The sequence below is a fragment of the Stegostoma tigrinum genome, chromosome 18 (genome assembly GCF_030684315.1).
Source record: "Stegostoma tigrinum isolate sSteTig4 chromosome 18, sSteTig4.hap1, whole genome shotgun sequence".
Taxonomy (NCBI): Eukaryota; Metazoa; Chordata; class Chondrichthyes; order Orectolobiformes; family Stegostomatidae; genus Stegostoma; species Stegostoma tigrinum.
This window is the reverse complement of record NC_081371.1, coordinates 19013753-19040649: the sequence shown is the minus strand read 5'-3', so window position 1 is coordinate 19040649 and position 26897 is coordinate 19013753. Positions and strand designations below refer to the sequence as shown.

Sequence of the window (26897 nt, the reverse complement as noted above, 5' to 3'; positions counted from 1 at the left end):
AACAAACACTCAAAATATTTACTATAATTTTTAAAATTAAAATATTTAGTACAAATTTGATCCTTTGGCAGTGTCAACGATTGACAATATGGTGGCCTGTATTGATATGAACAGGCTGTGCCATCGGGTTGTAAGCACACGCTAAGAGACAGGATTGGAGAAAGAAGATACACACTGTGCAATCTGTCAGACAAACACGTGATATACAAGCAGTCAAAGAGCTGCATTATTACTGAAATTCGGGAGTGAATGCGCCACAAAGATGTCATTTGTTTTTTTGGGATGGGTAGTGTGTGGGTGGAGTTGACTGGATAATTTGTTTTTGTAAAAGATGCAATTCATAGTTAGATGCCTAAACCCTCAAAACAGAGGCTGATAAGTAACAGACAAATGCTTACATTTTCCTTACCAGAGCCTGCTACAAATTTGCTGCTGTACTAGTTCAACAGTGACTAATTTGTGTTTGAAGGAAATTGAATCAGACATTCTAAAAGCCTATTTTATCAGTTTTATTAATCCAAAAATAACCTGAAATTGAGCCAGAAGCCATTAAGCCAACATTTGAATCTAAAATCAGGATGCACGGTAAGAAAGTGAGGGAAAAATTGGAAACAGAAGTTTTTAAGTGTTAACTTTCTTGATTAGGTATGTATTCCTGAATGCACTGGTTATTGGAATTTGTGATTTTCAAAAAAAATCTTTAGAATTTATTATTTCAGATGAAGTCAGTCATTGACCTAGAAGATGAAAGGTACAATGATTTAAAATTTTCTGGGTTTGCCCATTTGAAGCAGTTAACTAAATGTGAAAAGTTGAGTGTGTTCATTAGAATTTATGTTTTGACGGTACCTCATTACATCTTCAAAGTGCTGCGCATTTAATTTATTTTATTCACTATCGTAATTTGCACACAGTACGCTCCAACAAATAACACATTTAGATATCTGACTAGTTAATATGTTTTTTATATGCTGGTATAGAAATAAGTATTGTACAGGAGAGGAGTAGAATCCCGTTCATTTCTTTGAATCATCGCATGGAATAGGGGGTCTCATTTGAAATGTAGAACTTTTGACAACGCAGCACTTCTTGATCACTGCATGAAGGTGTGCTGAAGTCTTAGACTGGAGTTGAACCCACAAAATGTTGACTCTGAGTTGAAATGCTTCAATACAACTGAGCTGACACAGAAATATAAAGAAAAAAGGGAAAGCATTTAAAAATATATTATCTCTGTCTAAATAATTTCACTTCTCATTATTTATTCATCTAAATGTCATGTTCATTCAAAGTTACTGTGTTCAAATTGCCAAATTCAAGACAAGCTAATAGATCAGTCATAGTAATCAATAAATAATTCAAATTACTGGATAATTTAGATTTTTTGAACAAAGACAATTGTACCAGATGCAAGAAAACAGTTCAAACTGTTGTACTGACTTAAACTTGACTGTGACTAGAATAGACAAATTATCGTGGATTAGCTAGCTGTTCTGCACTCTGCTGGATTTTCTTTATATTGACGTTGATTTAGAGGCTAATTCAACAGAGTTAACACAGAAGACCAATCTGTTATAGCCAGGAGAACATTTTAAATTTACCCCATACCTTTGAAGTGTTAAAAAAAACTTCCGAAAAAGAGGCCACATCCTCATTTTCCAATAAATATGAAGTATGATCATATCTTTGCAAATTGGTAATTGTTTTGACACATACTACTGAACGATGTCAGTTTTTGTGCACAGTTTTCAAATAAAGATATGCACCTGCCAATGCTTGAGGCAAATCGTGTAACAACTTTTTTTTGTGTGAGCAAGCTGGAATCAATTGGTTGTTAAAATCAATTCTTATTTTTCAGAATGTTTTGTTATTTTGGTTCCCTGAAAACTTTAAAAAAAAAATCAACCAAAAAATTAAGGTTTCAAAATACCTGGTGGAAAATTTCAAATACTTTGCTTTAGATGCCGTGCATTATTTACAATTTTTAAAAATCTACCGGAGAGCAATTAACTAGTTTTAACCAACATTTTGGAATAGTTTCTGAGATGTTGAGGCATGTGCTAGAACCATACTGAGTGGATACCTCTTCAGAGGAAGAAAAAATGTAATGTAGAAAAACATAGTGCGGTAAGAAATTCTACAAATCTGCTCCATAACATCAATGCAAATCCTAGGAAATTTGTTCACCTTTCTGAGGTTACCGCAGCTGAAATTAAGGTTATGACAGGAATTTAAGAGGCCTTCAGAATTTTTTTTTCATTTCAAAATCCCAAATTGCAAGTTTCTGTCACAAACCTTTATCCTGTTATTTTTGTTTTGCTTTGTAATGCAGAGAATAATCGTAATTTATAGTTTTTTAAAGTTTGGCATTGATTCATGCAGATTCCTGATTGTTGGGATTAAGGTTTAAATGATTTTTAAAAATTTCTTTGTTAATCAATTAGTAAATGAAATATATGATGTCTAATTTTAATCTAACCTGGTCAGCATGAAACTGACAGGATCAGATCATCTATCTTCTTACATTCCACCAGATTTTATGTGTAAAGAGTGCAGCCAATCTAATCTCATTAGTTTTTTTTCCCCAGTCAATTCTTGTTAAAATTACTGTTTGTTTTCTATATTCCTTTTGACCCATCACTTGGATCTAGCTTTCAGTCTCCCTTTCTGGCATGGTGTACATTTTCTTTTGGTATATCCTTAAAGTGCCTTGGGATGTTTCTGAATAAATGCAATTTTATGTTCCTCATTTAATAATTTAATAGCATTCTTTTTGATTGCATTGTATCGCAGCAACAAGTGGCTGTGACGTAGCATCTTTCAAAAAATTTTCATGGAATGTAGTCATTACTGGCAAGAGCAGCATCTGTTGCCCATGCCTAATTCCCCTCGAACTGAATGACTTGCCAAGTCATTTCAGAGGGCAGTTGACAGTCAACCATATTGTTGAGGTTCTGAAGGTGCATGTAGGCAAGATCAGGTAAGGATGGCAGATCTCCTTCTCCAAAGGACATAGTGAACCAGATGCATTTTTGTAACAATTGATGATAGCTTCATGGTCATCGTCACTGAGATTAGTGTTCAATTTCAGAATTATTGATTGACTTCAAATTATAACAACTACAATGTGTTAGCCTGAGCCTCTGAATTAACAGCCCAGTAACATTACTGCTAAGCCACCATTTTTTCAGAGAAACCACTGAGATTGCACTACTTGAAGTAACAATAAATAAACCTGTATAAAATAAGGACTTTTTTTAAATAAAGCAATTCTGTAATTATTTTTACTTGTGGTATATTACTTCATTTTTTGGCACAAGTAGCATTTAGCATTTTACACCATGCTATATTCAAATACACTAGTTGTGCAGTTATATAAAAGTTAATAATTTCTCTACTACAGACATTTAAAGGAGTAATTTCAGATTGAGCTTAAATCAAATAGAAGGAAACCATTTCTTCAAATCTTACAGAATATTTTTCAAGTTGCTCTTGAAATTTAACTTCTGCTCTCCTCCTGCAAGGTTATCTCTGTCCTAGAGCAAAAGAAGTAAAGATATCTGAGAGAGAAAGATGTAGCGTAACACGATCTTTCAAAATTTGGTTGTTGCTTTGATAATGCTAACTACATCCAGAGTGGTTCATGGTCTGTATTAACTGAGTGATAGTGTATTTATATGACAGAACTTTAATTTTATAAAATACAAATATACTTTAATACTCTGTTATACATTATACACTATATTATTAACATTATGTATAGTTTGCTATTATTGAATATAGCAGTGTGACTTGTTTTAACATTATGGTGATGTTGTCTATATTGTGAGTGCATATACATTGTATGATATAAATAATAACTTCAAACTATAAATTTGTTTTAAGCTACATATTAAAAATTTTACTCTTCTGATGATATTCATTGTAACTAGGGTACATTTCTCTTTCTGTTCCCAACCGGGCACAGACCTAATATTTAGGTTGTGTAACCAGGCATCATATTATCTCTCACTGTTGCTAGTTTTTGTGGTCCATTTCACTTCTTGTGCCAGGAGGAAAATTTTTGTATATAGAAGTAAGATTATACAGTGTCATGCCATGGCTACTATGATGGTAACAGTCTTGAGGCTGAAATGTTATACTGAACAATAATAACATCTGAGTTTCATTTAGAAAATAACATTACACATTAGTGAATGGGATTTCAAAGTCTAACAGGAGTTTTCCTAGTGACATTGGCAGCTGATAGTTTCACCAGGATGTTTCAATTGACTTGGTGGGTTGACTCTTCATGACCAATTATTTGAAACTTTGCTGATTACATCACTTGTTAGGTATTGCAGTCTTACTGCTACTGTTTTGCTTCATTGACTTGGTTCATTGTCGTGTTGGTTTAGAATTGATCTAGGCCTATCAAGACTGCTGACAGTGGTACAAACCACCATCCTCCCAAATTGAAACCTAGGCTGGATTACAAATGGGATCCCCTGGTTTATTACTGATGAGAAAGCCCATGAGATACACTTAATGTTTACCCAGTAGGGTTTTAGCATCACGCCCTGCCTTGAGCTGCTGGTAATTCAGAAGCCATCAGTGTCCATGAGTGAAAGTGCTGCTTCAGAGGCTGATCTTGCTGGCTACTCAAAAATGCCAAAGACAGGGAGCACCGGGCAAAGAGTTACTTTAGAGGATGAAGGTTAGGTGGGCATGGAGAGAGAGGACAATGGATTTCAGATGCCAACACTTAGCCCCATCTGTGTCCTGATCAGCCCTCACATTAGGATAGATCAAGACCCTCCCCTCAACCTTAAAAGCACATTGATCTCTGTTACAAGTTGGGAGGGCTTCCAACTTTTCTCGTCTGCCGGGAACACACTTATTTACCAAGGTGGGCAGAAGGGGATGGGTAGCATCCTGGTACCAACCTGCTAAATTATTTGCCCTTCCTACTACCTTCCCTGCCCCTTGCCAGGAGAGAATCCAAGGCCAACATTTCCCTCCCTCTGGACAGTTACAAAACACCTGCAAATGCATCATATTCATAGCACATCTTTCAGTTCCTCTTACTAAAAGCATATGGTGTTAAAATAGGGCTTTCACTGTTGCTTTGAATGTTTTATTATCACCATGTTGATGCTGTTCTTGTGTTTTGAAGGAAGGCATTAAATACTTAGAATTCTCACAACCAAGCAAGTCATGGAAAAATAGATTAATAAGAAAATGGGAATGGGTGAAAATATAAATATGCTAATATCATGTGTCTTTCCCCACATGATTGGTGCAACCTACCATTTTTAGCCATGTTTTGTACTTCTTCTGTGAAGCATAACCTCAGGTTCGAAAATCTCATACAGGGTTGTAGAGCAATCACAACCCATGTTGAACAGCACAATCTCAAAAAACTGCTCTTTCTCGCTGTCAGATCAACTAAGTGTCTTTTTTGGCAATAGTCATTTTTGTTTTCATTTTGGCCGCTGCTGCCTCAATATATCTTTCTTGCATTTTTACAACTGTAGTTCGAAAAGCTAATATGAGTGTTCCTTTTTCCTCACTGTGGTGGGCCAGGCCAGCATCTTTGAATTATGCTATAATCACACGATGAATAAAGGCTGTACAGAGCTGTTAGTGGGACAACTTGAAGTCCATCAATTGATTCCCACAAGAGTATCATTTAAAATCATCGCCAAGACAGCTAGTGCCCTCTATGTCTCATGTCTCACTAGGTTACAGACCAAATAGTGTATTTTATGATAAATTCAGTGGCTGGAAAATATTGTATTTATTTTACAAAGCTGAAAAGAAGAATAATGTCTATTTTCTAGATCAGTAAAAATGAAGAAATATCCTTTTAAAAACTTTTTTATCAAATGAAAAGAGATGAGGTAACCTAACTTCGTAAGGATCAGCAGATTAACTTGAACAACTGGCTGGTTGACTTCTTAACTGTCTATTCACACTATTCAATAATCATGAGGTTGACTTTAGAGCAGCAACATAATCTTATCACTTCTACTAAAACCCTTACAATCTTAATATACTTGAAGAGTACTATGTTTAATACCATATTGTAGAATGAACTAAAACAGCCACATTATATGTTTGATGGGTGTGAACAGAGGAAACACAAAAGTGAAATGCTTTGTGGATCCTTTATCCTATCCTTAACTATTTATTTAGCTATGGCAGCAAAGCAAATGTCAAAGGTGACATCTATGGTCTGCAGTTATTGGAAGAATAAAGAGTTACAAATTCAACAGTTGTGCTGAATATATTTCAAAATTACCTTTTGCTCATAAAAAAAAACTGAGCTCCCATTTAAATGGATTTTATTTACAGTTAACTTGCATGTTTGTACCCTGACTGACTCTCAAATGGTCAACTCTGACAATGATTTAGCAGTTTTGTCAGAGTGAAATTTTAGATTTTTGTCATTTCGTTTTGATTTAATCACTTTTGCCTGTGGCTACTTCAGCCTCAGTAGAATTTTTTGCTGTCAGAAGAATAGTTTGTCTGTGGTGAGACATTAGCCTTTACATTGGACTACTTGCCATGCCTTTAATAGATATGTTTCTCTACTCAAGTATTGTCTTATGTACCTCCGTACTGGTATTGCTAGTATTTTTTATGATTCATTTGGTAGTTTTCATTCCTGTCTTAGCTTTTCCAATGTGACTGATGATAGTGTGGAGGTAATGTGTTGTGTTGACTTTTCCAATCTGTTATGAAGTAACTGAATTCTTCAGTTATAAATGAGGGTCATTGTTGCTCTTCACAATGTAAGGAATGAAGTGCATAGTTATCACACATTCTGCAAACTCAGTGGTGTTTGTTGAAATCAGCTGGGCTATCCCATGGTATTCACAGTAGTAGTCTATGGTGGTATTTTAATCAGTTCCAGCTAGAGTGAAGAAATCTACTCCAAGCTGCACCTATGACCTGTTTGAGGCATCGTGTGTCGTTAATGACTCTCTTAGCTTGGCACTCATTACATGCACAGCATTGAATGAGGTGGTCCTTTATTTTCTTGCTCATGTTTGACCAGTATAACATTTCCTTTGCCTTCATCAGACCCAACTGAATTCCTTGGTGACTTACATAGATGCACTTCAGTATCTCACCTCTCAATTTCTTATGGATATTACTCTATTTCCTTCATATAATATGCCATCTTGGATTGTTATTTCATCTCTGTATGCACAATAAACTCTTGTAAACACACAAGTGCCAGGTCATCCTTTCTCTCTAGAAGACATCCTACCCAGTAAACATATCATTGTACTCCTCCGTGCAATGGTCAATATTTTAATGAGCTGTGACACTTTACACAGTTGTTTTTGGACATTAAGGATTACCAGTCCAAGCTTTAGACAGGCCATGGCTGAAATGAATGGCTTTTGCTTGCCCTTTATGATCTGGAACTAGCTGTGACAAATTGTACCTATCAGCAGAGTTATGGCGCCATCATATAGCCTCAGCATTACTTTTGAGGGCTTAATTTCTGGATTGCTGTGTTTTGCCACTTCATGCAGGTCTGTGAAAGTCATGATGTTGCATGGCATTCTGGTGTCAATATAACACCTTGTAATGATGTTCTCCTTTTGTAGTCTGTATTACAACAGTCTCAAACCATGTATCACCTAGCAACCTGATTGACCAACAGTTGTATGGTGTAGGGTGATTTTTTCATAATACTTTGGCTGATATCTCTCCATTGGCCATCTGTATCTGCTGATTGTGTTTCCTTCTAGACAAATATTTGTGTGAAAAATAATTCAGTTATTGTGAAGAGAACACTTTTATCCATGCTGGACATACCTGCTTTTCTTTTGCCATCCTTTGTTGATGATCTTCCTGCTTCCTCGTCCTGGAATAGTTATAAAAATCTACAACACAGAAAAAGACCCTTTGGCCCATTGCATCCAAAATAACCAAAACTAACTGTTTTAATCACATTTTCCAGCACTTGGCCTTGTATGCCTTGGAATCGCAAGTGCACATCAAAATATCTTTTAACTTTTAAGTGAGTTTCTACTGCTTCTACTGAATGTCTTTCAGCATAATGTAAGGCCTGAGCTGTTCTGAAATGAATATGCCCTAGCTGTTGATTTACAACTTTAGTGCCCCTACACATGGGGAATGAGTAAATTTCTTCTCTCATAGTATATATGTTCTCGATTCAGGAACGCACATGCCAAAGACAATTTTGTCTTTAGTTAGAGCATGTTTTACTTGCAGTTCAAATGCAAAAAAAACACCTTTGTGACTGAAATAACTCCACACACGTCAGTATTCCTTCGCCAAATCACCTGATATGTATATGTGTATAGTATTTGACACTGGTCTGGCTTCCTCAGAGCCAGCTGTCAGAGTGAACAGAACCTCTCACACTCCTGTTTATATCTGTCAGCCAAGGCTCCCTGAATGGGCCAGATTAACAGCCCTCAATCAGGGAACTCATATTCTATGAGGTCCACTTGGCTGACCTCTTTATAATCGCTACAGTGACGTTGACAGAAATTTAAAATAATTTTCCCCTCAAGCCTTAAATGACAGCTTCAGAGGCAGACACAGGAATCTTGTCATAATGGGGCACACTGAGCAGACCGTGGGATGAACATGCTACTGTGCAACTCTGTGTTATGTCAGTGGCACATGCAACATGTGTTACATGTTTACATGGCAAACACACTATGTACACTTCAAGCAGATGTCCATAGGTGAAAGTAAAGAGGAGTATATATTAGTCAGGTGAAGAGGGATTAAGATCAATCAGGGAGTATCACCACAGTCAGTCAAGGGCTTGTTTGATTCCAATCTGGGTGTTTAGCTATGGTCTGTTAGTCAGTAACTAACTTATTGGAGTTTGGAGATCCATTTCTTTTCAGTCCAGGCACTGGGCCACAGTCTAGTGCAACCAGTCTGAGATTTTAGTCAGTCAGGGTGCTTTGGAGATATTAGTCTGGGAAGTGGGCCATCTTTTGCTGCAATGAGATTAGTGGAGGATTGAATATGGTGGGAGAGGATTGAAGAGCAGTTTGTATGATGCATTAGTGAAATGCTTGGTGAGGTTCCCCGACTGAGTAAATAGGAAGCACAGAGGACAAGAAGGGTTAGCTACTTGGAAGGATATGGGGGTGAAAGCCATTGATTGGACATGCTGCATGCAATATTGAGAATTGTAATCCATGAACCTTGATGAGATGTGTGTACAGTGTCACATTTATAGTGAGCTGTTGGCCTCTTGCATTGCTTTGTGCCCTGCTTCACTCAGAACACAGCACTGATCTGGACTGCAGTTTGTGACCAGGATGACTTGGTCTGATGATGTCTGACCTCCCGTAATAGTCAGCTTGGAAAAGAACTACCCTCTTCTTGTCCTAATCCACCGACACTTCCAGGTCCCATGAAGTGGAGAGTAATCTTTCCTTTCATCGAGGCCATGTCCTGAATGTAGTGGCTTGAACACCACAGTGTGAGGGCTTATCCCTGGCTTGCAGCATGGAGTTTGAAGTGGCAGCAAATGGCCTTTAAAAATGGCAGCTGTGCAGTGAATGCTGGTTGCTGTCCTAGCAGCAGTGAGCACTTTTGTCTCACCAGCCACATGATTCCCTGCAAAAGGTGCCCAAGAGTCCGGTTGCATAATTGATGAGGTAGAGAAGTTTGAGAGAATTTGCTCCGAGCCATCGTGGACGATTCATCCTGAATTTCATGCTGAAACATTTGAACTGAAGGTGGTAAAATTGTGCCTGTACTGTTCATAAGTTGTATTAGGTTCAAAACATTTCCCCAACAGACACATAAAGTTATACAGCACAGAAACAGACCCTTTGGTTCAACCAGTCCATATTGAACATAATCCCAAACTAAACTAGTCGCATCTGTTTGCTCCATACTTTCAAAATATCTCCATTATATTTTATTTCTATTCTTTGGAGAGATTTGAGGAATACACTTTGTAATAGAAACAGAAGTACCTGGAGACACTCAGCATGTCTGGCAACATCTGTGGAGACATAGCAAATTCAACTTTTTGGATCCAGTGACCTTTCTTCAGAACTTTGTCAGGGATGTATAACTGGAAATTGTGAATTGGCTGTGTTTTTCACTATTCAAGATGTTCCCTTCTATTGATCTAACATAAAGAAAAATTGATTATGATGAGCTGCCACTACCATACACTTTATGCCCTCACTGAAGTTCAAGGTTTTGCTCAATTACTTTGTTACATCTGAGATAATGTTCTAGATTTTGCTTAAAGCAATCAAGGCTGGATGTTAAATATAAGAGAAAAACTAGGAGGAAGAGGTGTGAGCCACAGGCAGTTATTATTAACAATGCAATAGTCAATGCAGGGCAAATACTAATAAACTGTAGACAGGTTAGTTGGTGCCCATGTTCATAGGGTGAGAAAATGAACAGAAGAAAATAAATCCCCATCAGTCTTTTTTTTAATCTAAAAATGTTCACTTGATTATCGAGTGAACTTGAAAATTACCTTTACAACAATAACCTAGTTAACAGAGGAGACTGTACAATCAACAATGGAGTATCATGCCTGATCAATTTGATCAACAACTTTGAAAAGCTGACAGTTTTAGTGGACTGTGGAATGTGTCATGACATTATGTACCTTGCCTTCCAAAGAACTCACATTAATGCGTCACAGGAAAAGCTATTAATTAAACTCAACACAGTTTAAACCCTGGGAATTGGTAAGAAACTGTCTTAAGTGAAGGAAGCAGTAAATACAAATCAGTGCACTAATGTCAAAAACTGCAGAACAATTCCAACAAGGTGTGAAGATGAATAGGATAATAGCAGAGGAAATTTAAAGAAGACAAGCATTACAGATAAAAAGCAAAAATGGATGACAAATCTCCTTTGCCATAATGTTGAAATAGCTGAGGGTGAGACCAAAAGAGAATTAGGATTCTTAGATATGACTCCAAATTTGTCTCAACAATGGACGGTAATAATTAACAAAATCAATAGGATATTGACTTACAGAGTCAAAATAGTACAGCACAAGAAAGTGAAGTCATTGTTCAAATTTAAAGCCCTAGTCAGGTCTCACCATAAATATTGCATTCAGTCATGGTCATTCAAAACAGACTATTATCATTTAGCTGTTTTTTTGATGTCTCCTATAGGTCAGTAGATTGGTGAGATTTTAAAACTATACTTCTGTTTCCTAAGGTTAAAGAAAAATAAACGTCCAAAGTGCACAAGATCTCGAGGATTTGATCATTGAAGGATGACTTTATACAGTTGCTGATGGGCAAATTCCACCTCAGGTAATGAGTTATAGTCATCTTCTATCTTTTAGTGAGATGTTCTGTGGATGTGCAAACTGCCAAAGATTTTATTTTTACCGTGGTCTCTCAGTAGTTTAAAACAAAATCGAAAGTCATCAGATTTACTGGTCCTATTGTTAGTGCTATACATCAACATCTGTTGAAATAATGGAGTAAATGTTTCACAAATTTAAAAGCAATAGTAAAATGAAAATGTGAAGATCAGAGTAAGTTGTTTGATAATCAATGCAATATCTTAGGACAGACAGTTTGCTGCTTATACTTCAGAATCATAATTTATTTTCCTGTTTTCTGATTCAACATGGAGATTTTATGAATGTTACCATTTTTGGCTTAACTAACACTGGGGTTGGGGCAATACAAACAAAGTTGAACATTAAGAAAGTCTCATGATTGATCATTTGACTTGATATCAAAGTAGCAAGAGCGAGCAAAGTGTACATACTTGGGACATGGATGTTTAGACCCATTATGTGCATTCATTTCAGAGCTCATTATTAGATAACAAAGCATGAATAGCTGTATTTTGTAACATTTTTTTAACCAAAATATTTCCATGTTGTTTCAGGTGAAAATTTAATGTCAGTTGCTAATTTGCATCATAGTTATCTTCAATTGTTTGATGATCAGGGATTCTGTAATGTAGATTGCAGATTTCTATAATGTAGGCTAACCATAATCCATGATTTCTGGAAAGCCCTAGCAGGCTAGTCTGCTTTTCTTAAAAAAAACTAATTGGAAAATGTTGTGGAAGGAATATTATCTTTGGACTTCATAAGACCAACAAATTTATCTGTATTTTAAATGCATATGATACAAGGCCCATTTTTTAGGGTATTTAATTCTTCAGAATCTTTTCTATTTGACAACCTTCACCTCCAGTATCACACTAGGCGATCACAAGTCTTTGTAACAATAACAGCACTGTGATTTTACTAGAAGGTCTAGTTATTTATAAAAATGTAATAATGATAGATTTTTAGGCTACCTGTGATTTAATGACACTGCTCATTTAATCACTGATTAGACAAATACTTTATTCTTGTACAAATCTAAAATGGAAGCAGTGCTCTTACTGATTCCAGGATTTTTTGTAAGGAGGATTTGACATTCAGACAGGAAACAATGTTATTTGGTAAGTGTGGAAATTTATGGAATTTGTCACAGCGTGGTACTTTGAATCGTGTCTTCTCCAATCATTGATAGAATATAATTGTTTTGGTAATCAAGTCACCTGCCACAATTTTCTGAAATCTGAGTAGTTTGTTCCTTTTGGGTCACTAGCTAGGATTCTAGATAAATTTGAGTAGCTGATGCATATCAACAGTTACATCAGGGCATGAGATCTTTATATTGAGAAGGAAAGCCTCAAACCATGTAAAAATATCATCTGATTCTTTCTGTGACATGGCAATTTTATCCTTTCTGGATTTAGTCATGATAGTATATGTATGAGTAAGAAAACTGAAGATGTTGATCATATTACCAGTCACCAACCTGTTAGTTAAAAAGGTGTCACCTTTGGCTCATTATTAGCAGTGAAAACAACAAATGCTGTAAATACTCAGCAGATCTGACAGCGTGTGCGATAGAGAAACAGAGCTAATGTTCAAGTTATTAACCTTTTGTCAGAACTGTTCTTTCAATTCTATCAAATGCTGTCAGATATGCTAGGTATTCTCAGTGATTTTCATTTTTAGCATTCCAACATCATTAGTATTTTGCCTTTGTCTTTCTTTTTGATGCATCTTTGCATTTGATTCCAAAGTGTATCAATTCCAGTCCTTCTCCAGGACTGCACAAACCTCGACTGAGAGTCCAACACAAAAATGGTTAAAATTGTGATGTTTTCGTTGAGACATTAGAAGAAGGTCACCTCTGGCCTGTTGCCCTGTTTGAGGTCATAGGGCACAATCTGAAGAGCAAGGAAGTTCATTTGGAAACTTGGTCAACATTTATCTCTCAACCAACATGACTGAGATGGTTTAATTCATTATTTAGCCTGTGACTCCTCACTATTTGCAGTTTGTTTACCATGTTCATACCACATTTCAGTATTACTACACTTTGAAAATATAACATTGATTGTGAAAGTAGTTACAAAAATACAGTTCCCTTCTTCTGTCATTTTGTTTGTGCTCTAACATCAGTGGAAAAAGGTATCTGGCTCACCATCAACCATGTTAAAAAATAACGATTTCAAAACACATGAATCAGTTGGCAAACACACTGTCATGTAGCACTGAATAGTTACAATTTTCTGATCCTTGGCATTTGGAAAAGGGATGCTGTAATTCACTTCATTTTTTTTTGGAGGAATGAATAACAAGAATTTATTTTCTGTATTGTTGTGTCATAATTTCAGATGAGGACCAATACTCCCATTGTTGAATAGCCAGTTGATAGTCAATGTCTAGCTCACATGTAGAATAAACAGTTTAGATGGATAGTGGAGAGTGGCTCATAGCTACAAAAGTATACCATAAAAAGAGTTTATTCGTGTGGAAGAATGTGAATAAGCTGAAGATGAAAACTTTTTTTAAGAACAAGGCACGAAGGAGAGTGAACAGCTGTATGTTGTTTGCAGAATGACAAAATCACTTGTTAAAATTTTGTGCTATACTTGTGAAATGCATTTGTTTCCATCCTGCAAGAACTGCCTACAGCGTAGTGTGATGATTGTTGAAAGGTGAGAAAGGTATCCAGGAGCTTTGACAACAGTAGAGCAGTAATCTGCAGTTAATTATCAGCAAGTCATGTGTTTATTTTGTGGTGTAGATAGCAATGGATGTACAAGATGAATTTTAGGGCATCAATTAAATCAAGGGTTGCAATAATGTCATTAAGCACTCAAATCAAATTATAATTGGCAACAGAACCTTGCGCTTGCATTGTAAACATATATATCATAAATAGAGTTCACTTTCTGAATCTCTCCAGCTTTTACACTTAGATAATTATGGGTCAAGAGGTTCTGTCAGTAAGGGTGGTGACTGTTAATATAATCATGAGGCTAATATGAGTCAAATTTGCATTGTAAGAATCAATAATTGTGATAATTTACTGTGAATTTATTAGGTGATAGGTCGTAGTTGAATACCGTCATTGCAGTATAAAAATGGAAAACTGCCAAGCATATAAAACCCAGAAAAAGCAGGACAACCTCAATCTAGCCAGTTGCTCATGATTCTTCTTTAGCTCCTTTAGCTACTTTAGAGAGTGGCTGTCCTTGATCGAGAGGTAGGATTTGATGAATGTGGCATCAAACAGCCCTCGCAACTTGTCAATGTGAATCAGGGTTGAAGTCATAATTGGCACAAATGAAACTGTTTGCAGTTGTTGCAAACTGAGCGTTTCAACCTTAGAACCACACTGTAGGAGTTTTTCAGAGCAATGTCCTTGATGAATGCTTCATCAATGATCTTTTTTACATCATGATGTCAAGGTTGGGAATATTTGTTGATGATTTCAGCATTCAGTCCCATTTCTAGCTTCTCAGATACCAAATTAGTCTGTGCCCCTATGCAAGAAGATCTGGAGAACATTCAGGCTGGGACTGATAAATATAAAGTAATTGTCGTGTCACACAAATGCCAGGCAATCGCCAAGTCCAACAAATGAGAATTTAACTGTTCTGCATTACTTTCAAGGGAATTATCATCACTGAATTCCCTACTGTCAACATCATGACTGTTACCTTCAACCAGAAAATTAACTTGACTGAACATATAAATATTGCGCTATAGGACCAGGCCTTAGGCTAGAAATTCTGTGCTGAATAACTCAATTCAGACTCCCTAAAGCCCCTCCACCATCCACAAGGCACGGGAATGTGATGGAATACTCTCCACCTGTTTGGATCAATACATTGAAGATTCTTGACACTATTCAGAACAAGTTGCTGTTAAAACAGCTTCTTTTTTTAAAGAGGCCTGCACAGTCTTCATCCATACTACCCTCTTCCATCTGGCTGAGCTTGTTCTCACTTTGAACAACTTTTCCTCTAACTCATTTCCTGCAAGTCAAAAATGTGGCATTGGGTACCGGCATGGGTCCCAGCTATACTTTGTTGCAGTCATTCTCAGGGACCCCACCCAAAATTCTTTGTCTGATACTTTGATGTTGCCTTCAGTGCTGATTCCTGCTGTCTTCTGGAATTGGAAAAAATTAATCAGTTTTTCTTCAAAATCCCACCTAGTGCCCTTTACCTAGATCATCTCTAACTTTTCCCTCCCTTTTATTTATTTGTGTTTGCATTTCTGGCAATAGGCTATCTACCAATGTTTCTTACAAGCCCATTGCCTCCACAATTATGTGAGTTGCACTTCCTTCAAAGATTTAGTTCAATTTTCTCAGTTTCGCTATCTCTCTTGCATCTATTCTGAGGATGCTACCTTCCAGTGGTGTGCCTTGACATGACCTCTTTTATCATCAACCGCGTATTCCACCCCACAATGGTTGATTGGACTCTTGGCTGAGTCTGACCCATATCCTGCACTTTTGCCCTCACCCCTTACCAGAACAATAAACCTACTAGTTTCCATATTGAAAGGGTCTTCCTGCACCATTTCTACCACCTTCAGCAGGGTGCCACTGTGAAACATATCCCCCCATCCCCTCCACTGTCAGCATTCCACAGGAACCATTCCCTGTGTGATATCTTGGTTTACTTCTCAATCATCATAACCCTTTCAACTTCCCATGCAATTGCTGAAACTATAAAACCTACCAATTCATCTCCTAGCTGTTCAAGGCCCCAAATACATCTTCCAGGTGAAGCAGCATTTTACCTCTACTTCTTTCAACCTAGTCTATTGCATTCTGTACTCTTAATATGGGCTGTTTTACATTGACAAGGTCCACATGCAAAGTGGATGACTGCTTGAGGAACACCTCTGCTCTGTATATAGAAATGACCTCAATCTTCCAGTTGTTAGCCAGTTCAATAAGCTGCCTTCCTACCATGGTACCATTTCTGTCCTGGCCTGCTGCAATTTCCAATGAAGCATGCCAGGTCGAGGGACAAAACCTCACTTTCTGCTGAGGCACTTTTCAGCTTCTGGAACCATATTGAATTTAATAACTTCAGAGTGTGACTGCTTGATATCTGTAATTCATTTCTCTTACATTCTGTTCCCCCCGCTCCCCTTGGGAGTGTCTTGTTCACTCTGAGAGGGCACATTTTCACCCTTTCACCTTAAGTTACACCAACTTTACTTCTCTATTTCTGTTTCACAACTTTTAAAAGTCCCTTTTTGTTTTTTGCACTGAGCCTCCACGCCATTTGTTCCCTTCAATTCTCACGTCAAAAAAAAATCTTTCTACCCCTTTCTATTCTGAAGAAGAGTCCTATCAGATTCAAAATGTCAATTTTGTTTCTGTCTCCAAAGATGCTTTCACATCCGTAAAGTTTTTCCAGTACTTTCTATGTTTGTTTCAGATTCCAGTATCTTCTGCATCTGTTTTTATTAGATAGCTTGACTAGTACCATGTGCACTATCTTAGACATTTATTCCTCCATCACTAGACCAACACTGCAGCAGTGTGCACCACCCACAAGCCTCCTTAGTTTGCACCTTCCAAACCCGCAAACTTTTCCACCTAAGATACAAGCACACAACACGATGAGAATGCCACAACCTGTAAGTTCACATTCGAGCAACTTTGGAAGTATACTACTGTTTCTCCACTGTGGCTGGGTCAAACTCCTGGCACTCTGTTCCTAACATTCTTGTGAAATTACCCACACCAAATGGACTCCAGTAATTTTGGAAGATGGCTCATCATCTCATTCTCATCGGCAATTAAGGATCGCTGATATAGGCTATGCTTTCAATGTTACATGCCATGAAATAAAAAAATTAACAGTGATTGCCATTCGAACTCAAGCATTGCAGGCATTTTATTGTTCACCAACAAAATAGAATTCTGAGGTCTGAGCAGATTATTGGCAAGACTGTGAAGTTTATAGTATTCTTTATATAGATTTGTTTCTTGAGCTATAGAAGGGAAAAAAATAGCCAAGGTGACAGGGTAACTGTCTAGAATCACAAAGTGGTGCTGTAAAATAGCATGTGTTCAGTTTCAGACTTTGGTTGATGATTTCTACTTTCCTCCAATGTTGTCATCTTAACTGCATATACATTTTCCCTGCCTGCTGTATTTTTGGCCATATATTTAGCTTTCTCGGTCCTAAGTTTTGAAATTCCTTCTTTAAGACCCTTGGCCTAATTTATCGTTAACATGTTCTTCAAAGGGCTACCTCTTTGACTGTGTTTTTGACCACTTTTCCTAATAATGCCTTATGTGGCTTGGTGTCAGACTTTGTGTGATGAAATCTCTTGTAAAGCACCTGCTGTCATTTTACTTCAATCATAGTATTTATAAATAAATATTGTTGCCTTCACACAGCACTGAAACTATTTTTGATGTTTTTACAAATTCTAATGGCATATATCATGCTAGAACTTGCCATGACTCAATTATGTAAAGTGACACACAGCTCTTTCCCTGCTAAAAACATGTTTGCTGTATTTGTATAAAATAAAGAACTGTACCCCACATTGGTGAAAAGTATTCATAAAATAGGCTCAATAGCTTTCGTTTTATCACAACCTGCTTTGTGGAGTTGGCATCAATCATGAACAGAGTTATCAATATAATATGATCGGACTTCTTAAAACAAAATTGAATTGAATTCCTATGTTATGTTAAACACCTTAACCATCTTAATAATATTTAATATCTATGTACCCTAATGGAATCACATACTTAATGATCTACTGTTAGCATTTTTAAGAGAAATCAGCACAAAGCTGATGACTCTCTCCTTTTTTTCCATGGCTTCATTCCACTATCGCACTTTTCTGTGAAAGCAAAGTAAAACAATCATTTAGTGATCTGCCATTCATCTCAAAAGATCTAGGTTACAAAACCATGGTTTATTTCTTCATTCATTCTCACTATCTCAAATTAGTTAAAACTATAGTAGCACTGTTTTTTGTTCACCGAGGTGTGATGGCTGTTACATCTTATGGCATTTTCCCAGCTGAGAAAGCAGACACTGCGGCCTTCATTAATGATAACCTATAACTGGTTTCCAAGAGCAATCTGGAGAAATTCACCCTTCCCTTCCTGACCTGCACTGCATTTTCCAACAGTAGTGCCATTGAATTAGCATGTGAATTTGCAAGGATGCTTACACCTTATGGAACCAGTTTTAGGCTTCGTGTTGCATAACATTGTAAGGCAATTTCGGCTGAAAATGTTTAATATGTGGAACCGTAGGGGTGCTTTCAGCTCTGATTTTGCAAATGCCAGTTTCATCTGTGTTCTTAAAATCTGGACCAAAAGAAGAAAACAAACTGGGAAAACTCAGTTAATATGCTAATTCAGGGCAGAGGCTGAGTAATAACCAAAAGAAATGCAAGTTCTCACAATAGTCTTTAAGCTGTCTCAGTGAAACTTATTTCTAACATTCCAATATATCGGGGGCAATTTTTCATTGTTTCAGGGGTGCCTTTGTATGTTTTCACCCATGCAGCCTTTTTCAGTTTATTATTATTTTGTATTAGTGATTCCAGCATTATCTGTGCCAGTACTAGATATTAATTTAAGAAACAGTCTGACACCCAACTTGAAGGAAAGACCTGAGTTACATGAAGCAATGAGTATTTGAGGATGAGACAAGAGTTGTTCAAAGTCATTGGTGTTGGAATCCAAAGTAAGGAGATGCATCAATAGAGAGGAAAAATAAAGCAGAAATAGCACCAGCTCATGCTCATTCCTATCTTCTGTTAACAAATTAATTAGAACAGGGGTTGTTAATGTTCGTAATAGGAAGGAAAGGAATATAACATTCATTGTATAATCAAATTTTAGTTGTTAAAATGAGCCAAAAAATTCTTAAATCAGTTAGTGCTGTGAGAGGTAAAATGGACAGGAAAATTTAAGAGTTTTAATATTCAACATTAAAAAAGTGGAAACAAACACCAAAGTTACCGGAAAAGCTCAGCAACATCTGTGAAGACAAATCAGAGTTAATGTTTGGGGTCTGGTGACCCTTCCTTAGAACCAAACCAGACCTCAAACATTAACTCTGATTTCTCTTCACAGATGCTGCCAGACCTGCCGAACTTTTCCAGCAACTTCTGTTTTTGTTTCTGATTTACAGCATCCACAGTTCTTTTAGTTTTTACTTTAAAAGATGGCTTGTTGGGAGTAGCATTTATGATTAAAACAATTGACTTTGAACAGTGGACTTTGAGTCCAAGTTCAAGCATTCTAAATTCCCATCTCTTGCTGTTTTTGTCTGGTTTCTGCACAAGATAGATATGCTGACATTCAGATCTGGAACCTTCCATATATACAGAAGGCAATGCTACTCGAAGCCATCTAATATAGTGAGCATAACAACAAAAGTGTTTCATTGAATCAACAATAATAGAATGAATCAAAAGAGGAGTATTTTTGCCAGCATCAGCTAATACTGACAGTACAGCAGAATTGTTTTACTTTGCAGCCCAAATGCTGAGGATACTTTGAAAAATGATAGCTTCAGCCACAGTAGGATTTGGATTATTCCTTTTTTCCTGGCTACACCTGGCAGAACTGATTTTGCCTCTGACAAACCATTGCAATATTTCTACTAACCTGCATTAAAGGATTTTGATGATGGAATAATTACAGAATTCTTCTGGTTTCTATTTTAATGGAGGAAAAGATGATGCTGTACAGATAGGAGGAAAGAAGAGTAAGGCTTCTGTGGAAGGATAAACCTTAAAAGATACTGCTTCAACATGAGTTTCTCTGGTATATGTTACATGGGCTAACATATAGAAAACCACATCACATCATGATTGCAGTAAGTGGATACGAGAGGCTTGTGGCAGAAAGGTCTGAAAAGTTCTTTTTTTTTAAACTATTGCCCAGCATCTCTCTGAGTTCAGAGCTAAAGATCACATTTAGCAACCAAGCCTGAAAGCTACCACCTGTATCGAAACACATCACAAAGCATTCATAGTACTGAATGTATTTTCATTATGAAGAAGAAATGGAAGGCCATGGTGTGTCCAGTTAGAAAGGAAGGACAGTTTGTAAGAGGTCCAGGACAGTTCTAATTTGGCTAAGCAATTCTCGAAGGAAATAAATCCAAAACACATGTATCACTAAGGCCTGATTTGTACATAGTCGTCTATCATTTCTGCCATTTAATATTCTTCAGAATCAACATGAAGATGGAAAATAAGGCGCACATGACACATGTCTGATACTTTTTTGGTATGATTCCCGTATGCACGTGCTGCTCAGCTATTTCCTCTATTAAAAAAGATTGTTTTTAAAGAAAAGCAGCAACAAGAATAGAAATAAAAGACAAGTGAACAACAAAAATAAGAAAAGCATTACACTGCAATTCAGATCCTTTATATACCGGCAATTTTTAAAGAGCACAAAACTGTACAGAATGGTTAGAATGCAAAAACTTGAAGCATATTCTAACATAATTTCTGTGATTCAAAGAAAGAGTCTTCATTGCATGGTGAACAGCTGCTGGTAAAGAAATGCAGGGAATCAACCTTATTGTTTTGGGACATGAAGAATTGAGTAGAATAAAATGCTCCAGTATTTCGAAGTGATGACCACAAAATCCTGAAGTATTCCAATTTTTAGACAGCTTACAATCCAAATCAACAACAGATTACACAGACTTGAATTCATGTATTTCAGCGAACAGCCAGGTGAAACAATCAAGCAATTTATTGGCAGATGTTGGTGCATATGTATGGAATGTGTTTTAACTGAAGCTAACTTAGTTGAAAGGTTCATGGAACTGGTCATTACCTCTACATTCATTCAATCTTTCTGAAAGGCACTTCTGGACAAATTAAGGATTATATAGTTGATGCATCACTAGAAATGGCATTCATTCAAAGCAATTATAGCAGGACAACAGCGTCTAAAGACACTTCATTGCAACAACCATCAACAGGATGTGTAAAAAAAATCCAAATCTTATGGGATGTGGGTTATGTCACCCACCAAAATAGATTTCAACATTTTCTGATGTGTGTAAACTACTTTCTACGAGAGGACTTTGGGTTAAAATGCGCAAGTGGTCCAACTGCTCAGAGAAACCCAAAGCTTAACGCAGTGCTACAACGCAGCATGTAAAGAAGAACCAACCAAGGAACAATGTCATATATTTTACCAAACTTCCATCATCATGGCACACAAGCATGTCAATGAAATCTAAGAAATCACTGAAATATCATAGCTTATAGGCCATGGTATATGTAATCAACTTGATGCAATTTGAAGTAAATCATGCCACAAAAGTGACAGGCAATGGTTATATCCAATAGGAGAGAATCGAACTATCACCCAATGACATTCAATAATATTACCATCACTGAGACCTCCACTATCAACATCCGATATTCTCATTGACCAGAAACTGAATTGGACCAATCATATCAGTACTGTAGTGACAAAAGCAGGTTAGAGGCTAGAAATCCTGTAGTGAGTAACTCAGCATGTGCTTACCCAAATTCAGTCCATCAGCTACAAGACACAAGTCAGGAGAGTAATGGTAGACTCTCCAGTTGCCTGAATGAGTGCAGCCCCCATAACACACAAAGCTTGACACCATCCAGGACAAAAGCAGCCCACTTCATACCATATTCATAAATATTCAGTCCCTTCATTATTGATGCACAGTAGCAGCCATGTTGTACCATCTGCAAAACACACTGCAGAAATTCATCAAGGCTCCTTAGACAGCACTTTCCGAATCCATGGCCTCTACGATCCATAAGGATAAGTGCAGCACATACAAGGAAACAGCACCCCTTGCAAGTTCCCATCCAAAACACTCACCATCCTGACTTGGATATATATTGTGATACCATTCCCCCACAACAGCGGATTTACCTACACCAAATGTTCCAGGATGCAGCACATTCTCAGTGTTATTGGAATTGAACAATAAATGCTGAATAGCCAGTGAAGCTCACATTTCTGAATGAAAAAAAATCTCAGCATCAATACTCCTTGTAAGTGCGGGATTCGCATTCAGGATAAATTCAAACTGGAATTAGGTTTCGTTGTATAAATCACTTGCAATGTTGAGCATCACATTGATTGGTGGATTTTTGTTACTTGTATTTTAAAGAAAAATGGCACTCTATATATGTCATATCCAAGGCCTCTGAACAAAAAACCCCACACAAGATTCCTTGAAATAGCCTAATCCCAAATTCTCAGATGGCAAACATTTTCCAAGCTTGATGCCAAGAATGCACATTGATCCATATATCTTTCTCCAAAGTCATGAAAACTAACAACTTTTAGAAGCCCTGTTCTGTACCTGTAGGTATTGTTCTCTTGGATTACTGTTTGCATTGTCTCTTAGCTAGGATGCATTCCAACAACATAGGGATTGCATCATAGATTTGTTATCAGGTTGTCTCTGTATCATAGATAATGCTGCAGTTCTCAGCAAAACTGAACAAGAACTTGATATAAAACTGCATTGGCTCACGGCAGTGCAAGAAAACATGACTTTGTATTGAACAGCAAAAAAATCCAATCAACATGAGCCTGATCAATATGTTTAGATAAATCTACTCTGCAAATAGTATTCAGTCTGATGCTACCAGAATAGGTGATGTACTGAAAATGTGTGCAGCACATGACAAAGATGACTAAAAAGCACCTTGATCTCTTCAACATTTTATACCTTGTGAATTCCAAATTGTGTGACCAGAGTATCTCCTCTTTCAGATTTGCTGCATAATGGTAAGCCACATGTGTCAGGATGATTACCAACATATTTTTCAATTTCTTAAAAATGCTTTATCATTTGGTAAATGTGTTCTTCAATATTATGATCTGTCCAACTTTAACTTCTGGGAATTAATGCTTCCCAGAAAGGCCTTGGAACATATTTACTAGGATGATAAACCTATTGCATTTAATTCTAAAGTCCTTGCGTCAGCTCAGGTAAACTACTCCAACTTAGAAGAGGTAACTCTCACTTTAATTTTCATAATGGAAAAGTTCCACACATCTGTTTGAAAAGCATTCCATTCTTCATGCTAACCATAGTCTATTAGAATCTTCTTTCTCATCTTTATTCTTTCATTGGATGTGAACATGACTGGGTTTCACCGTTTTGGGTACTGGCGCTAGTAGTAGAATGTTCTAGTGTGGTTGTAGTAGTAGCTAGTAGTAGAATGTTCTAGGGAGCTGTTCTAATGTATGAGCATCACTAGAGCCGTGCTGGGCTCGGTGTCCTGGCAAATCAAATAACTATACTCGTAAAGCAGGGGCGTTAAACTAATTAGAGTGGCGGGGGAGAGCTTGAGATGGAGTAAATGTAGGGTTACAAAACAAGAGGATATTGCAGTATTACACAACAGCTATTTGGATCATGTCCTATTTACAACTGTTAGAAATATAGCAAACATACATGGTGTAGCAACTGAGATTCTTTACTGTTCCAATTGCGGGAGGATGAGCTCTTGAGTATCTCAACAAGCTTCTTGACGAAATTAAGTAACTGGACCTAAAGGTCTATTTTACTTGGAGAAAAAGGCTTACTTATGATTGACTATGATGTTAAATTTTGTTTAGTTCTTATTAATTTATTAAGCTTATGATGGAGTAGTTCCAATCTGAAATAAAAGATTTTAATCATATGCATAAGACTTAAATGTGGAGGATAAAATGGTGAATTGGACTAGCTCATGCCCTTTCACTTTATGGACTGCAGTTCGCTATCCATTTAAAGTCATTTTTCATGTAACAAATTTGGGGCATTATCAAGTGTATTCCTCAAGGAAAGGGCACACACACAGCAATAACAAATACCAAGTATGCTTTTGTCACAACTTACTCAGAGGACATGAGACATGCTGATGTTGGACAAGTACTACTCTAATGAGAGATTATATTGTTGGCCTAGAAAAAGATGTGTCCTGTCTGTCAGCATTTGCATGTGGCCTCTGAACTATGGTTGCATTTCCTTTTATTTGCATTGAGAAATCTGTTTAGGTTGGAAATATATCAGACATAAGCAGGTGTACACTCTATGCCAGTGACTGTTTACATAAGTCTCACTCGACTATGTAAATATAGCTACAGAGGAACAACTGCTGTGGATAGTGTTACAAACCTACTTAGTGTACACCATGTTCTCAAACTATCATAGTATCACTTTCACACACCTTTGTTATTTATCTTCTAATAGTCAAAGCCATCGTTACCACTGGTAATTGGTGCTGCTGTTATACTGATCTTTACAGTAACAATAATAGTCAACCTACACACCAAGTAATAAGAGGTAAACTAATACAACCAGGTTGAACTGATCTTTTCTCAAATCAGTGAATGTTGTGCAATATTGGACTATGACCCAACTGCACCATTTAATTGTTGCACCATTTCTGATGTATATATATTCTTCTTGATGGAAATCTTATTGTTGAGTGTTTGTTCTGTTCTGTTGCTAATTTTGCAGTAAAATCCCTGATACACAGATAATTGCATCATACAGATCTATATTGAGTATTGTTTTTTCTGTCTTGAATACTTTAATGGTATTTCAACAGCTAAAATTACAGTGATAATCCATTGACCTAAGAGTTTTATTTATTCTGAAGACATTTTGGTTTGTGATTTATAGAGTCATAGAATTATACAGCACAGAAACAGACCCTTTGGTCCAACTCAACCACATCGACCAGACATCCCAATCTGACCTAGTCCTATTTGCCAGCATTTGGCCCATATCCCTCTAAACCTTTCCTATACATGTACCCATCCAGATGCCTTTTAAATGTAGTAACTGTACCCACCTCCACCACCTCCTTTGGCAGCACGTTCCATACATGCACCACCTTCTGTATGAAAAAGTTGTCCCTCAGGTCCTTTTTAAAATTTTCTCCTCTCACCTTAAACCTTTGCCATCTAGTTTTAGACTCCCCTACGCTGGGAAAATGACCTCGGTTATTCACTCTATCAACGCCCCTCATGATTTTATAAACCTCCATAAGGTCACCCCTCAGCCTCCAACGCACCAGAATAAAAAGCCCAGCCTATTCAGCGTTGGCTGCAGGTTTTCCCTATGTTGCTATTCCTTTTCTGTATAAGGGGTAGTCAGATATCTTATATAAGAATTGGATTACAGTTACCCACTGGCAATTTTTAAAACATGAATTTACGTACTTTTCAAAGTAGATTCACAGAAATACACCAAAGTAAACAAGAACTCAATTCTTAGCATTTTACATAAAATATATGTGCAAATAAATTAAAGCCTCTTTATTATTTCAGTTCAGAAACTGAAATGTCCTGTGGTCTTCCAGGGGTTATTCAGCTTGAACTCCCTGCATAGTTTAACAAATACAAAACAAAAAAAACGCACAACTCAAACAATACTGAACACGATGACACAGTGAAACAAAATAATCATATAAACAGAACAGTCCAATAAAGAACTCAAAACTAACATTAACAAAATTTCAGTCCCTCTCAACTATACCTTGAAGTAGGTTCCATTTATTTTCTTCGACATGACCTTCTTGATCAGTGGTGATCTGTCCATTCTCAATTAATTTCACTACAGATTTCTTCATCAACTTAAAGCTAAAGTTAACAAAATTTAAAAGATATTAAAATATTAACCCACTTCTTCAATACGAAAAAACCTAACTGCTTTTCATGTAGAGGAAAATACTGACTATTCTATTTGGATAACTGTTACTTAAAACTGTTAACATTTTAACAGAGTCTATTTGGCTGTATTTCAGAATCCATTCTGGAAGGAGTAATAACATTTTCCAGTACAAACAGCAATTGTGTAACAGTAGATATAAAGGGATACGTTAAATTTATTTTGTTTTTATCACTTGTGTGTGAATTATTGTGAGACAGCTTTTAAATGTATAAACATATTAGATTTTGCCATTTTAAGTGATAATTTAGGGAGCATATGGAAATAAAAAATTATATATTTGACATGTATTTATCACCAGTAACAAATATTATCAGTACGCAGATATACTCTGATTCTTCCCTCATTCTCCAAGCAAAAGATGAACTTTGAGGAAAATTATGATTTCTTTTCAGTAAAATGTCCAAATGTCACACATTTCAACTTTAAACAAAGCTTGTAATTTTGCCGCAATGGTTTTGCAATTAATATTTTGCAGCAAATTTCTTCGCATTAAAGGTGAAATTTAATCAACAGTTCGATGAAGCCATGTACTCTGGAAATAATAATTTCCACATGCAAACTTTCAACTATTTTACGGTATTTCAGAGTAATCCTAAGACAAAGGGCGTGATTTTTCCTAAGAGGCAGTGCATGGGACTGTAAATCCACTTGCTGTTTCACACAAGGTAAAAATACAAATAAAATATAAATATATGAGGCATCATCCTAATCCCTGATACAAGAACCAAACAAGAGGTGTGAAGTTCAACCATTAACCTGCTGCACGTAAAAGGCACAGCTTGTTCCATTATTTTTTTCTGCAGTTTGGGAGCAAACTAATATTGTAACTTTTCTCGGCAATTTTT

At 36.7% G+C, this 26897-nt stretch overlaps 1 long non-coding RNA gene across 1 annotated transcript; it reads right to left on the bottom strand.

Moving 5' to 3' along the window:
• Positions 1–957: 957 nt before the first annotated feature.
• On the bottom strand, positions 958–25949 carry LOC125460683 (uncharacterized). Its single transcript, XR_007249316.1, has 4 exons — positions 25858–25949; positions 7816–7883; positions 3472–3536; positions 958–1181 (listed from the first exon to the last, which is right to left on the bottom strand). It is a non-coding gene; the product is annotated as an uncharacterized LOC125460683 (long non-coding RNA).
• Positions 25950–26897: the final 948 nt, after the last annotated feature.